This window comes from Pongo pygmaeus, chromosome 5 (genome assembly GCF_028885625.2).
Source record: "Pongo pygmaeus isolate AG05252 chromosome 5, NHGRI_mPonPyg2-v2.0_pri, whole genome shotgun sequence".
Classification (NCBI taxonomy): domain Eukaryota; kingdom Metazoa; phylum Chordata; class Mammalia; order Primates; family Hominidae; genus Pongo; species Pongo pygmaeus.
The window spans coordinates 122,516,274-122,531,711 of NC_072378.2; positions in this window are offsets into that span (position 1 = coordinate 122,516,274).

The window sequence follows — 15,438 nt, forward strand, 5'->3', positions numbered from 1 at the left end:
TTCAGGTTTGAAAAAAGAAAGGAGAAAATAACAACTTCATGCCACTAAATTTGAAATTGTGGGCAAAATGCCTTATAAAACCTGTTTTAAATTTAACTTTTATTTTAAGTTCAGGGGTACATGTGCAGTTTTGTTACATAGGTAAACTCATGTCATGGAGGTTTGTTGTGCAGATTATTTCATCACCCATGTATTAAGCCTGGTACCCATTAGTTATTTTTCCCGATCCTCTCCCTCTTCCCACCCTCCACCCTCTGATACACCCCAGTGTCTGCTGTTCCCCTCTATGTGTTCATGTGTTCCCGTCATTTAACTCCCACTTATAAGTGAGGAGAAGGGGTATTTGGTTTTCTGTTCCTGCATTAGTATGCTAAGGATAATGGCCTCTAGCTCCATCTCTGTTCCTCCAAAGGGCATGATTTTGTTCTTTTTTATGGCTGCATAGTATTTCACAGTGTATATGTACCACATTTTCTTTATCCAGTCTATCAGTGATGGGCACCTAGGTTTGATTCCATGTCTTTGCTATTGTGAATAGTGCTGCAGTGAACATACATGTGCATGTAAAACTTAAATAGACCTAGCTATTAATGAAATTGAATCTACTCATTGTCGGAAATTATATTAGTGTTCAAAATTTTTTCAGTCTCTTATTATGATGCTCCATCCTAAAGGAGGATTATATGTTCTCAGCCTGTTTAATCAGGTATGACTGTTGAACTTCCTTCGGTTAATGACATGTAAGCAGAAGAGATGTGTTCTCTACTCCAGGTAAAAACTTTAGAAGCCATCACACTAGTCATCATGAACTGACTATCCAGCCATGTAGCTGGTACTGTAATAGACAAGGCCAGCTCCATCATCTTTTTTCCTGGCATTAGGTGATGGGAATAGAGCCACAGCTAACCCATAAGGGAGAAAAAGTGTAAGCAAAACATAAACCTTTCTTTAAAAGCCATTGAAATGTTAAGGTCATTTGTTGATAAGGCCTGATCTGAACTATCCAAAAATAGGAGGAAATTTCCTGTTTGCCTACAGCAAAGATGACACTAGTGAAACTTTAGAAGTATATTCCCTGGGTTAAATCTAAGGATACTCACAATCAACAATACTATATAATATTGTATTGCAGGTTCTAGTTAGTTCTTTAAGACAAGAAATAAGAATATAGATGATAGATACACAGGTTTTTTATATTTATAGTATCTAAAAAATATAGAAATACATATAAGAAGTAATAAAATAAAACTGACACTTTCCCAAGAGAACCGACAGCCAAATACTACAATTAATCAGAGACTTCAACAATGTTGCTGGATGCATGTTCTGTCTAAAAATCATCGCAGAACATCAATTACATTCCCATATGCCAGTAACCAACAGCTAGAAAATAAAATCTCTTTAATCTTCCATTTATAATAGTAATAATAAGATATCAGAGATAAATCTAACAAAAGATATAAAGAAGAAATGATAAAATGTTATTGGAAAACATTGAAAACCTAAATAAATGGAGAGCTATACCTCCAAGTTAATCTATTAAATCATTCAGTTACATTCAAATTCACAGAATGTCAATTCATTGAAGTTAACAAAACCAATTATCACACGTATAAAAATGAGGAAAGATCCAAGAATAGTAAGTAAAATATTGAGGAGAAAATAAGATTCAGAACAAATAAATATAATACTGAAGAAAAATAATAAGGTATGGATAATTGCTCTATTAATATCTTGGCTAGTTATAAAGTAAAAGCAATTGAGACAATGTGGTATTGGCACATTGGGAAGATTTAAGGAAAAAGAAGAGGAAGAGGGGGAGGAAAGTGAAAGGGGAGGAAAAGTAGGAGCAGGAGGAAGAAGGGGTGATCAGAAAAGATCCCAGAATCAGAGCCATGTACATAGGAGAACTTGGGACATTCTGAAGATGAGATTATTATGTATAGGAAAATACCTTAGGTCTTCAGGATAGAAAGAATAAGCCTTTAAGGAAAAGCATGATAAATTATATTATAATTTAAAGCTAGGGTACATTGAAAAGCATTATAAAAGGAAGAGAGAGATGGAGAGGGAAGGAGGAAGGGAGAAAGACTGAGAAAGGACATTTGTCCTACATACAATCAGCAGAAAATTAGTAGCTAAAGTACGTAATCATACATGGTCGCCCTTTGAACAACATATGGGTTTGGGGCACCACTGACCCCATGCAGTCAAAAATCCACATGTAACTTTGGCTGCATAAAAACTTAATGACTAATAGCCTGTTGTTGCCTGGAAGCCTTCACCAATAGTATAAACAGTCAATTAACCCATATTTTGTGTGTTATATATATTATATACTGTATTCTTACAATAAAGTAAGCTAAAGAAAAAATGTTACTTAGAGAATCATAAGAAAGAGAAATGTATTTATTCTTCATTAAGTGAAAGGGGATTATTCCTACAGGTCTTCATCCTTGTCATCTTCTCATTCAGTAGGCTGAAGAGGAGAAATCAGAGGGGTTGGTTTTGCTGTCTCATGGATAGCAGATAGGGAGAAGGCAGAAGCACAGGCAAGAAAGGCAGGAACACTTGGTGTAGCTTTATGAAAAAAATCATAATTTCTGTCTCACTTTTTGCTTTTTCACTTTTCTAAAAATGTTTCCATATAGTACCAATCCTTCTTTCACCATTTCCTTTAGTTTCAGTGCCTGTATCATAGAAAGGTCCATGTTGTAAAAGAAGTCGATAGCAGCCTTGAATAGTTGGAACCCTTCTGCCAGATTGTCTAATGTCAATTTATTTTACTGGCACTGCTTCTACATCTTCCTCTTTGGCACTGGTTTAAAAGCACTCATCTCCATCCAGTCATTTTCTCTTAATCCTCTGGTGTGTTGTCTATTAGCTCTTGAATTTTTCCAAGATTCATATCTTAAAACCCTTCACCACAACCACTGCTCCCCCACCTTTTTTGCCATATTTACAACTTTTTTCATCATCTCTTTGAGTGGCTCTGTTATAAATCAAGTGAAAGTGAAAGTATGCAGAATGTCTGCACAGTTTTCTCCAGCAGGAATTTATTGTTTCAACTTGATGGTTTTCACAGCTTTTCTATAACAATGATGGCATCTTCAATGAGGTAATCCTTCCACACTTTCATGATGTTCTCTCTCTGGAGTTTCTCTGTTGACAATCTTTTCCATAGAATAGTGTAAGTAATGAGCCTCAAAGGTCTTTATGGTGCCCTGAGCCAAAGGCTAAATTACAGATATTGTGTTTGGGGGCAAGTAGAGCACTTTAATGCCTTTGGGGTAGAAATGGGGGTCCCTTAATAGCAAGACACTTCCTGATTTCAGGAGCAAAGCACCAATGAAACCAATCCAGAAAAAGGGTACTCATTGTCCAGGCCTTCTTGTTGTATGATAAAAAGACTGCCAGCTGGTGGTTATTTTTTCCCTTCAAGGCTTAGAGATTAGCAGCTTTATAAATAAGGGCAATCTTGATTAGAAAGCTGACTGTATTTCTATCAAAGAGTAGAGTTAGTCTATTTCTTCCTACCTTAAATCCTGGCTCTTGCTTCTCTTCCTTACTAATAAATGTCCCTTGTGGCATTCTTTTCCAGAATCGGGCACTTTCATCTGCATTATAAACTTGTTCAAGCAGATATCTTTTCTCCTCAATGATTTTCTTAATAGCATCTGGAAACTTGTCTACTATCTCTTGGTCAGGAGAAGCTATTTTTTTTGCTATCTTGATATTTTTTAAGCCAAATCTCTTTCTAAAATTGTCAAGCCATCCTTCGCTGTCATTAAATTCTCCAGCTTTAGATACTTCCCCTTCGTTATTCTTTAAGATATCATATAATGACTTTGCTTTTTCTTAGTCATATTGGAGGCTATAGGTATGCCTTTCTTGTAAGAATCCTGCACCCACAAAAAGCAGTATTTTCAATAACAGATAAAAAGGTATTTCACCAAAAGTGCAAGATTTTTGCACATGCTTGCCTAGCTGAAGCAATAGTTTCACAAATTTCTTTTTCTTTTCTTTTCAATGCTCCTCAGGCTGGATTTGTTTATCTTGAAATAGAGGTCAACCACAGCTGCAAACCAAATCTATGGTAGATATCAAGCAATTCAACTTTTTTTTGTAATGTCATCTCTTTTCTCTGCTCCTTAGTAGCACTTTCAGCATCACTAGTGGCATTTTGTATGGGTCCCACGGTGTTATTATTGAAAGTTTATGTTATTGCACTAAACATAGTGAAAAATATGCACAAACAACAAGAAATCACTTTTTACCATGATATGCAATTTACTGGAGAGACAAACTGCTCACATGAAGAGGTTTCAAGTGGATACTCACAAAACATAAGCTCATGGAATAGGAACAGTAGATGGCTATGAAATTGTTACAGCAGTACAGTATGTACTAAAATTTATTTTATGCAGTTATGATTTAATACTGCCTCTTTACATTTGTTTATATTTCTCTTGACTGTGAATGATACCATGTATAGTCTGTAAGTATGTGCATAAGTTTAGGTAAATTTCAACTTTTTATAATAAATTTATGTATATCTAGTGGTACTATATGATAAAATAGACTAGCATCCACATGTATTTTTTGTATTCATCACATACATAATTTTTTTCTTAATTTCTTTTTCAATATTTCTAGGCTATACAGTCTATCTATGAGGTTTTTTCAAATTGTCACAGATCTTCAAAAATTTTTTCCAACGTATTTATTTTTTAAAATTTGTTTATAAATGGACCCACACAATTGAGAACCATCTTGTTCAAGGGTCAACTGTATAATCGATTAAACCAGCACAAGGCTGGGTGCAGTGGCTCACACTTGTAATCCCAGGACTTTGGGAGGCCGAAGCAGGTAGATCGCTTGAGTCCAGGAATTCAAGACCAGCCTGGGCAACACAGCGAGAGTCTGTCTCTACAAAAAATACAAAAATTAGCCAGGTGTGGTGGTGTGCTACTCAGGAGGCTGATGTGAGAGAATCGCTTGAGTTGGAGGCAGAGGTTGCAGTGAGCAGAGATCATGCCACTGCACTCAAGCCTGGAAGACAGAGTGAGAACTTGCCTCCAGAAAAAAAACAAACAAAAAGTACAACTCAATAAAAATGAGCAAATACTAAAAAATAATTCCTAGGGGAAAATGGCTAATAAACATATAGGAATATGAGAAAGCGTTAGTAATCAGTGAAACACAAAAGTAAATGAGATGTAATTTCAACCCTTCAAATTGGCAAAAGTTTAAAAGCCTGGCAATATGGAGCAATGAGAGATCTTGTGTATTGCTGGGAGGGTAAAATTGTACAATTGCTCTGGAGAACGATTTGATCTTATCTAGTGAGGTGAAGATGCGCATCTTCTGCAATCCACCAATTCCACTCCTCAGTACATACCCTAAAAAATTCTCACACAGACCACCATGAGACATACACAAGGGTCATTGCATTATTGTTAATATCAGTGAGTGATTCATCTATAAAATGGAGATAAGATTAATACCTACTCCATAGAATTGTTGCAAGAAATAAATGAGTTAAGACATGTAAATTCTTAAAACAGTACCTAAAACCGTGTGTGTAACAAGGGTTAGCAATCGTTAATAAATCTATTTTTAGGGATCCCCTTACATTATTTTGATTCCCAGCTTTTACTGCACTATGCTGAAAGGTTGAGGTATTTTCCTTTGCAAGCTGCCTTCTTTTCATAACTGCTGACCTTGTTTAATGGTTTGTTCCTTAGGTCCCAGACAAGTCGGCTTGCCGTGTAATGAAACTGCAGCCAGCCCTGCTGTGATCTGGGTGGGGCTTGCTTATCCTCTCAGGTCATGTTTTTTGCTAAACCTTTTCTCCTGAGGTAAGCTGGGCAACCATCTCATCTTACATTCTCCCCAGTGAGGTCTGCCAAAGTTCTTCAAACAGTTTTGGTCTATCAGATCAACAGATGCTGAATCCAGCCAACAGGCCTTTCAACTCTGCACCTTAAGAGGATGTTTAATCGTATGTAAATGTAAAAAGGAAGAGAAAAGGAAGAAAAGAAAGGAGGAAGACAAGGGAAGAAAAGGAGGAGAGAAGAAAAGAGAAACTGAAAGAAGAGATTTCAAATATTTCTCAAAAAAGGAAAAACTACATATAATTAACAACGTAGAAAAAAGCTTTTGGCAACCTTGCCCTAAATTTAGACATGAGTAAATTTTGCCTTCCACCCTCACTTTCAGCTCTTTTATAATCTCTCTCTCTTTGAGTAACTACTGTCATCACCCCAGAATCATATCTTCAAACTCTTAATTTGATAAACAAATCTATATTAAGGATTAATGGGTGCTAACATAATAACGTCTCATACTTTCTGAGAACATATTGACATTTTTTAATTACATCCTAAAATAAATACAATCTATTCACCAGGATTCTCTAAAAGTCTATTTCTCCAATGTTGTATGTTTTAGTCATTCTAGCCATTTAGTGTAGGAGAAATTCTGGGAGAGCAGACTTTCAGGAATCTATCAAACTGCATTAAATATCTGGTTCATTGACCAACATAGGTGAGGTTGGCTCTGCAAATGCTCTCCATCTCACCTCCTACCTCTTTCACATTATAATCACTGGAAAAAATTAGCTTAATTTGAGCATAAAAGATGTATACTCTTCTTATTAGTAACCAGAGTATGTATTTAAATAAATATTTATAAAGCATCATAATGAGCCAGGAAAATATTAATCTACTTCTTCAAAAATCATTATTTGATTTCTGCTTTATTCTTCCTTTAACTACACCTTTCCTCTTACACTAAGACTTGCTTACAATAAAGTTATGAGGAGAGGGTCCATATTCTGAGGGAAGGAGTTGGCAAGACCCAGGCTATAGCAGTGAACTTGGAAACAACCTAGGATTCAGTGAAGTTCTGACACAGCCCTTCAAAACAAACCAAGCCTCCCAAATGGAGATGTATTCTGTAGAGTTCTATTTTCTACAAGAGTGAAGAATTTTATATTCTGTTTTTAATAGGGGAGGTCGCTTGCTGAAAGGACATGTGTACACCTTTTGTGACATGCTTATACATGTCTCTAGGGATATTACTGTGGCACAGGTTTTGTGATCTCAAGCAAAATACTATCACAGTATGCTCATGACTAAGTTGTGATTTAAAATCAAGCCTTATTCAAAATGTCAAAAGGAGGAAAACTGCATACAGAATTAATCAGAGGTCATTTATGCAGAGCTTATACTGGTAAGAAAGCCAGCTACTGTCACTTTGGTTCTGGTAAACTAAAAAGAGTTGGAAAGGAGAGGGCATTTTGTGGAGTGAATGGAGGAAGTCTTAAGAAAGTCTTTGATTGGTGACTGTTCTGTTAAGGTGGAATTTTTTATGAGGTAGGATTTGGGGAAGGACTTGTGGGGAGGCTTTCTGATTGGCTTTGGCAGTCTTTGGCTCACTGGCTATTTGTGCATAACTTAAAGTTCTCTAGGCTAGTTAGGGTGATATGGGTTTTACTACTTCAACTTAAAAAATATCTAGCCCTTGACTTTGGGGTCCAAAATTTGAATAAGCAATTTATAAAACTAAATTATTTTCCTGTAAATTCACTTGAATTGATTTTGCATTTACCTTTATTGCTTCATATGTCCCATATAACATAAAAATGTTGAGTATAAAATGAAATGAAAAATAGTGCAGTGAAATAATAAAATTTGGTTTAATTATTTTTTACTTCATAAGGCCACTAAAATGTTTTGATAAATAGATATAGTTCATCATTTTCTGTACAATGCATGGCTTTTGAAAATAATAATGATCACAGGATCTGGACCCCTTATTTGATGGTCTCTGTTCTTTACCAAGTCCTTATTTTTTTTGTTTCTTTGTTCTTTGGAGACAATATTCCCTGGGTGTTTTTCTTTTTTTTCTCTCTTTTGTATATCAACAAATGGCAAAAGAATAATTTGTTTTGCTCTTTCTGAAATTATATTTTTTAAATGAATTTAAATTTCTAAAAATGAATGTTCTTTCCAACACATTGGAGTGACCAGTAATCTTCCCTGCTTTTTATTAAGAAGACTGTTGCAATTTCCTTTTTCTTTGTCTACTTTGTCAAATAATCTAATCATCTATTGCATTTTGGTCACAGTGCCTTCTTTATGCCCTTCAGCTAAGTCTCTTTCCATGACCATTCTAAACCTTTTAACTTTATACATTTGTAAATGCTGAATTATTCCTGCTTTTCATCATAAGTCAATTTCTCCTACACTCCTCAATTATCCCCAGATTCCTACTTTGAACATTTCCCAATTGGATTCCACAAAAGTAGTAAAGCTGGTCTAGATTTGCCTGTTAATCCTAGCAGAGACATCCAGTTAGTGAGTTTCTATTGCAAACATGGCCATTTGCTAAGTACTTTTTATATACCTTCTCATTCAATATTCTCAATAATTCTGCAGTAGGAATTTTACTAATAAGGGAACAGGTTCAGTGAGTTTAGGAACTAAAAACTTACATGTGATCACATAGTTAATAAATTGGAAGCCAGTGCCTGATCAATCGGATGCCAAAGTTTATGTTCTTCCGTTAACATTCATTAAAAGATGCCTGAGAAATGTCTACACCAGAATTACCTGGAATATTTTATTAAAATATTAAAATACAGACTACAAGGCTCTTCTTAGGCTGTCTGAATTAGTATCTATGGGGACAAAGACCAGAAATATACATTTTTAGTAAGCCCCCAAAATGATTCTTATGCATACTAAAGTTTGAGAATCACTCAACTGCAAGGCCCACATTTTATGGATTCCTCTTTGGGTCTCTATCACCAGGGACAGTATCTGGTTAATCAATAATAAGCGCTTGATGAACTAAAATGAACTAATCCTACCATAAGGAAAACATATTGCTATTGATATAATGCCTTTGGCTCTTTAAAAAAGATTTATAAACAGATGCTGGTGAGGCTGCAGAGAAAAGGAAATATTTATACATTATTGGTGAAATGTAAATTGGTTCAGCCACTGTGGAAAGCAGTTTGGGGATTTCTCAAAGAATTACCATTAAAACATTAAAAAAGAACTACCATTCAACCCAGCAATCCCCTTACTGGGTATATACGCAAAGGAAAATAGATCTTTATACCAAAAAAAAAAATGTGCAAAAAAAAGATTACAGCATTATTCACCATAGCAAGGACATGGAGTCAACCTAGGTACCCACCAACAGTGGAATGGATTAAGAAAATGTGGTACATATACACTATGGAATACTATACACCCATAAAAAAGAACAAAATCATGTCCTTTGCAGCAACACGGATGGAGCTGGAGGCCTTCATCATAAGCAAATTAATCCAGGAATAGGAAACCAAATACCACATGTTTTCACTTATAAGTAGGAACGAAACATTAGGTACTCATGGGCATAAAGATGGCAAAAATAGACACTGGGGACTACTAGAGGCAGAAGGGAGGGAGGGGACAAGTGTTGAATAACTAACTATTGGGTAGTATGCTCACTACCTGGGTGACAGCGTCATTCACACTCTAAACCTCAGCTTCACCCAATATACCCATGTAACAAACCTGCACATGTACCCCCAAAAATCTAAATTAAAGTTGAAAATATTTTTAAAAAACAAAGAAGAAGATTGTATATGAAAACAACTTGATAAATTAGTATTTTTACTTTGGAGTCATGTACTCCTAACACTGGTATTATGACAGCTTGGCAAGAGGCACCCTCATTTGGTACACACCATAATAAGGTCATTGCACGATGGCCTCTGTTTCTGAGAGAATTGATGGAGAGAATGTCTCAAGACTGTCCATGATTAAAAAGATCTAAGCCTCAAAAGGTAGACTTAAAGAAAATATTGCCTGAAATATCGTGTTCTAGTTAACGATAAGAGTTGTTTAAAGCTAACTTCCAGCATCCTCTGGTAGTACTGGCCACCAGTTCTGTAATCTAATAATATGATTGTTAAAAAGGTTTACTATGAGCCATTATCTGAAACAATCATCTGCTAAAAAGAGACATAATTAGTTGTGTATGTAAATAAAGTCACTGGTAACCAACAACAGCCTTTGGTTTAAAGTAGTGGGAGAACTAATGGCTATAAAGGCAAAATTATAAAATAATTCTTTTTTATTGGCAAGAAAAACATGAGGTTATATACTTCATGGCATCAAGAGGCTGTATATGTGTTTCTCTTTAACCTTCTGCCTTATCTTAAATAGGAAGTACTAAGACGATTTTCAAGGTAATGATAAAATCCTTTCTAGATAATTATGAGTGCTAGAAAAATTAAACTGAATGAACTCTAAAAATTCTAAAAATTCCAGCTATGTTTATTTGCTGAGTATCCTGCTGGCTGGGTTTTGTGAGGGATGAGAAGTTGGTAGATATATCTAGATATACATATCTAGATATAGATAGATATACATATAGATACATATATTCCTTCCATAGCCTCTTTCTGTTTTAGGACAAAGACAGGAGATGGTAAAGAGAGATAAAAGAGTCTTTGTAGGCAGGATGATGACTTCTGGGTGAGAAACACCCTGGTATAAGCAAGAAGTACTTATTGACAACACGGGCTTCCCTTAGCCCCTACTTTGGGGAAATCATAGCCCTTTTCCTCAAGTAAAGCCCCCACATAGATGGCCAACAGTAATCAGTATTCCCCTCGAAGGGAATTTCTGCTTTTAGACATTTTTCTATGCCAGTTAAATTTCTACTCTTCCTTGTTTGTACATGAAAAGACTGCAATATGTTGAACCTTCTTTCTCCTTACCTCCTTTTTAGGAGCATAACGTATGAAAGAGTGCACTGCAGTAATCATTTATGTAAGTCTCTTTCCAAACTATTATTCAAAATGTGATTCTACTTGGAATTTAAATCATCTTATTTTCATCTCATATCTAATTGGCTACAATAATCATATAACTTACTAAACTATGCTCATAGAGTTTATATTGTATTAGATTATTCTAATGCATTATTCCAATATTGTATTAGATTATATTGTATTCGATTATTGGTTTAGATTATTCAAGTTTATCTGAAACTTTTAATCGGTGAAGACAGTTCTATCATTCTCTTGAATTTTCACAAGGGTTACTCACAGAACTCTCTCAAGGTTTATGTGGATATTTCCCCATTGTTCCCTTTCCTTCCTCATCAGATCCTGGGCCATATGTGGCTCTGTAAGGGATTTTTCCCCCATTACTTCCTCACAGGGGAAGAGAGGCTGCATGCAACCCATATTACCTGCTCCTCTGGACCTGTCCATGATTTCATCTTCTTGTGCTATAGTCACTGGCAGCTGCTCTGCTGATTCTTTTCCTTGCTTTTCTTAGTTTTTAAAATTTTTTATTTTTATAGATTTAGGGGATATACGTGCAGTTCTGTTACATGGATATCTTGCACAATGGTAAAGTCTGAGCTTTTAGTGTACCCATCACCCAAATCGTGTGCATTGTACCCATTAGGTAAATTCTCATCCCTCACACCTCTCTCTCGCTCCCATTCTGCTTCCCTTATTAACAACCAAGAATCCTCTTGCACCTAAGGTAATTTGATCTGAGTCTGTTGCCCTTGGATGATGCACAATGAAAGTGCTGAGTGCTGAGAGAGAAGCAGTGAAGTGGCCTGAGGCCAAACAATCCCCAGAACTGAGGGCAAACCTGTGGGAAAAGTTTTTCAAAGTTCGAGATTTCAGGGCAAGACCTATCAGATATATATGATATAACTGACACATACAAAAATGTAGTAAGTGTAGTGCTAAGGAATGTATAAATAGAGAGATCAGAGTAATAGAAAAACCCCAAACAGATCTCAGCCGCAACAGAGAAGGCATCATAAATCATACACTAAGGAGAGAGAGAGAGAGCTGAGATACTTGGGTTTTGAAAAATACACAATTTAGATACTTAATAAGTACAAATTATACATAGATCAAAGAATTATATTTAGTAAGTCAATATACACTTAATCTTTTAAGAGAGTTTTCTAAAATAAAATAAATATAAATAAAACAAAAATTTGAAAAATTTTAATAACACATTTTAAACTTTGCAACATTAATAAATAAAAATGCAAAAACTGAACAAAGTCTGAACAAAATTTTAAAAATACTTTGCAAATACAAAAAAAAGCTCATACTTACATAAGAAAAACACTGAATCCACATTGATAAATGAACAAGGATAGTGGATGGACAATTTTTAAAGAAGAATTGCAAATAGTAAACATTTCAAAAAATGTTCAATTGTATTAAGAAAAATGTAAAATTAGTAAAAATGTGATGCTACATTATTTTAATTCACCAAATAAGCGATAAAGATAATAGTCAATATTTGCAAGAGCTTAACAATATGAACACTCTCACACACTTCTGGTGAGAATGACAACTGGTAGAGCCTTTCTGAAAAAACCTTGGCAATGTACTTCAAAAGCCAGTGTTTCTATATCTAAAAATATATAATAAGGAATAAATAAAAGGCCAATATTTATGTACAAAAACTTTAATACAGTATTATAACAAAATAACAAATAATGGAAACAAAAGTCTAACATTAACCAGATGATTGAATACATCGTATAATGGAATATAATATAGCCAATAAAATTATGTTTAAGTTCAGGTGCCATGGCTCAAGACTGTAATCCCAGCGCTTTGGGAAATGGAAGTGGGAGGACCACTTCAGGCTAGGAATTTGAGATTAGTCTTGTCAACAGAGTGGGACCCTCTCTCTACAAAAGATTTAAAAATTAGCCAGGCATGGTGGTGCATGCCTGTAGTCCTAGCTACTCAGAAGGCTAATGTGGGTGCATTGCTTGAGACCAGGAGTTCAAGGCTGCAGTGAGCCATGAGGTTGCAACTGCCTCCAGCCTGGGTTTAAGACGGTGACCCTGTCTCTAAAAAATAAATAAATAAATAAATAAAATTGTATTATGTTAAAAGAACTTAAATGAAATTCTAATATTAATATTATAGCATTATAGCATACACTGAGAAAAAAATCACAAAATTGGTTGTAAAATAAGACCTGAATTTTATTTTTAAAGTTGAAAGGAAGTAAGCCAATATGTTAATCAGCCATCTTTAGGCAGTGGACTTACGTGTCATTTATTTTTCTGTGATTCTTTATCCTGTTAGTATATTCCACATTTTTCTATTTTAAAAATGTAAGACAAAAGATCAGAACACACTACTTTTTAGAAGATAAAGAATAATATTATTGAAAAAGTAAGGTAGAGATTTAGCTTAGTTGATTTTAGAAATCTAACAGTGACAGCTGTATAAAATATTTCAGACATACAATTTAAAAGTCACACATCAGATACATTTGGATTATTGACTATGTGGAGACAGGAGAAGGGAATGGGAATAAAAGGGAATCAAAAATATGAATAAATAAAATATGAAAACAAACTGTTCTAATAAAGTCATAAAATGGCTTCTTTCAATCATTAGCAAATATGTACCAGCCTTGATTGAGGCAAACAAAATTACAATGTTAAGATTGTGTGTATGTTTTGGTTTTGTTATTTATTTCTGAAAAGTTAGTATCTACTTTTTAAAGTTAAGCCTGCAAACTTCACATAATGAAGCAAAAGACAATGCCATATTCCATTTACAGCATGAAAGAGTTTCCAGGCTGTTTTCTGCCATATTTTTACTCCTCTTCTTCCCATTGTTAATGTTAGACCACAGCAGATCTCCTTATGCAACTCAATGAAATGTTGAGTCACTTCAAAAAAACAAAAATGGGTCTAAAATATTATTGTTTTTATATAAATTTATCAGAGAATTTTAAAGTTCTACCAACTCTAAATTTGCATACAATGGTTCTTCCAGTTGAAGGATGTATCCACTATGGAAATTATTTCAGAATACTGAGGGCTATTTTGGTCTGTATGGATTGAGTAGAAATAGTAATGAAGTTAGCATCATTTCATTTTAAAATAAAGAGTTGTCTTTTTTATTGCTTTATTCCTAGGTGGAAGTACTACATAAATAGCATCTACTTCCAGAAGAATTAATCATGTTCATCTTGCAAGTACTAAAAGGCTCTGAGTTTTATTTATCAATCACATATTTAAAGTTACACATTGAAAGGTAGGATAAATGTATGAACCCTAAAACACCCTTGAATAGTTTAAATTTCATCAGACCTAAATATATATGTGTGTGTGTACACATATATATGTGTGCATATATACACATATATATACACATATGTGTATATATGCATATGCATTCCAGAATTTACAATTCTCTTTTATCTTTAATAGTAACACTCTTTCTCACAATTCACTAGAAAAGGTTCTCATGGGAAAACAGTCATATAAAAATGATGCTATAACTACCAAGAGAAATAGGACGTGTTGAATGTCATTCAGTCCACTGCATCATTTTCATTCATCCCACATTTCATTTGGACTCTGGGTCTTCGTGCTGATCTTCAGTCTTTCCAAAAACATGTTTAGCTGTGTAAACTAAAAGTCCAAACCAATGAATATTGAGCTACAGGCTTTGGTAGGAATTTGTGCTATATACAAATTAGGAAACTAGTTAACAATGTTTGATATGAAAACAACTCAAAACAAAAGTTTAAAAACACAGCAATAAACTAACTATTTGGAAATAGAATACTGCTCTAGGGTAGGCATTAAATTTACCCAGAATAATTTATGCCAGGTAAGAAGTAAAGAATGTTAATTTTATTTTTTATTTTTTCTAGGACGGTATAGTCTGGTTAATCTGCTGTCTTTATTGGAAATACTACTTTAAAGACTCTCTTAGATACTGATTTTTGGTACTACATGCTCATTTACTCTTATTTTCTCCACTAAAATGTATTCCTGGCGAGGTGTGGTGGCTCATGCCTGTAATCCCAGCAATTTGGGGGTCCAAGGCAGGAGGACTGCTTGAGCCCAGGAGTTTGAGATCAGCCTCGACAATGTAGTAAGACTCCTTCTCTACAAAACTAAAAAAAAAAAAAAAAATGCTGGTCATGGTGGTGTGTGCTTGTAGTCCCAGCTACTCAGGAAGCCTCAGGTGGGAAGATCACTGTAGCCAATGAGGTAGAGGTAGAGGCTGCAGTGAGCCATGATTGTGCCTCTGCATTCTAGCCTGGGCCACAGAGTAAGACTCTATCTCAAAATAAATATATTAATTAATTAAAATTAAAAACTTTTCAAAGTATGCCTGGGAATTATATTTTTTCCCCTTGTACATTTAGCTTCAACAAATATCTCCTAAGTCCCCTCTGAGTAAATCAGTTACTAAGAAAATGTTTTGTTTTGTTTTTAATCCTTTAGATGCTCTCTGTTGTCTATAGAAGTTGAAACTCTTCCAATCTGACACTTAAGGCCCTGAACAGGATAGTTCAAACCAAGCCTTCCCAGTCTTCTACTTTCCTACATCTTTTCACTCAC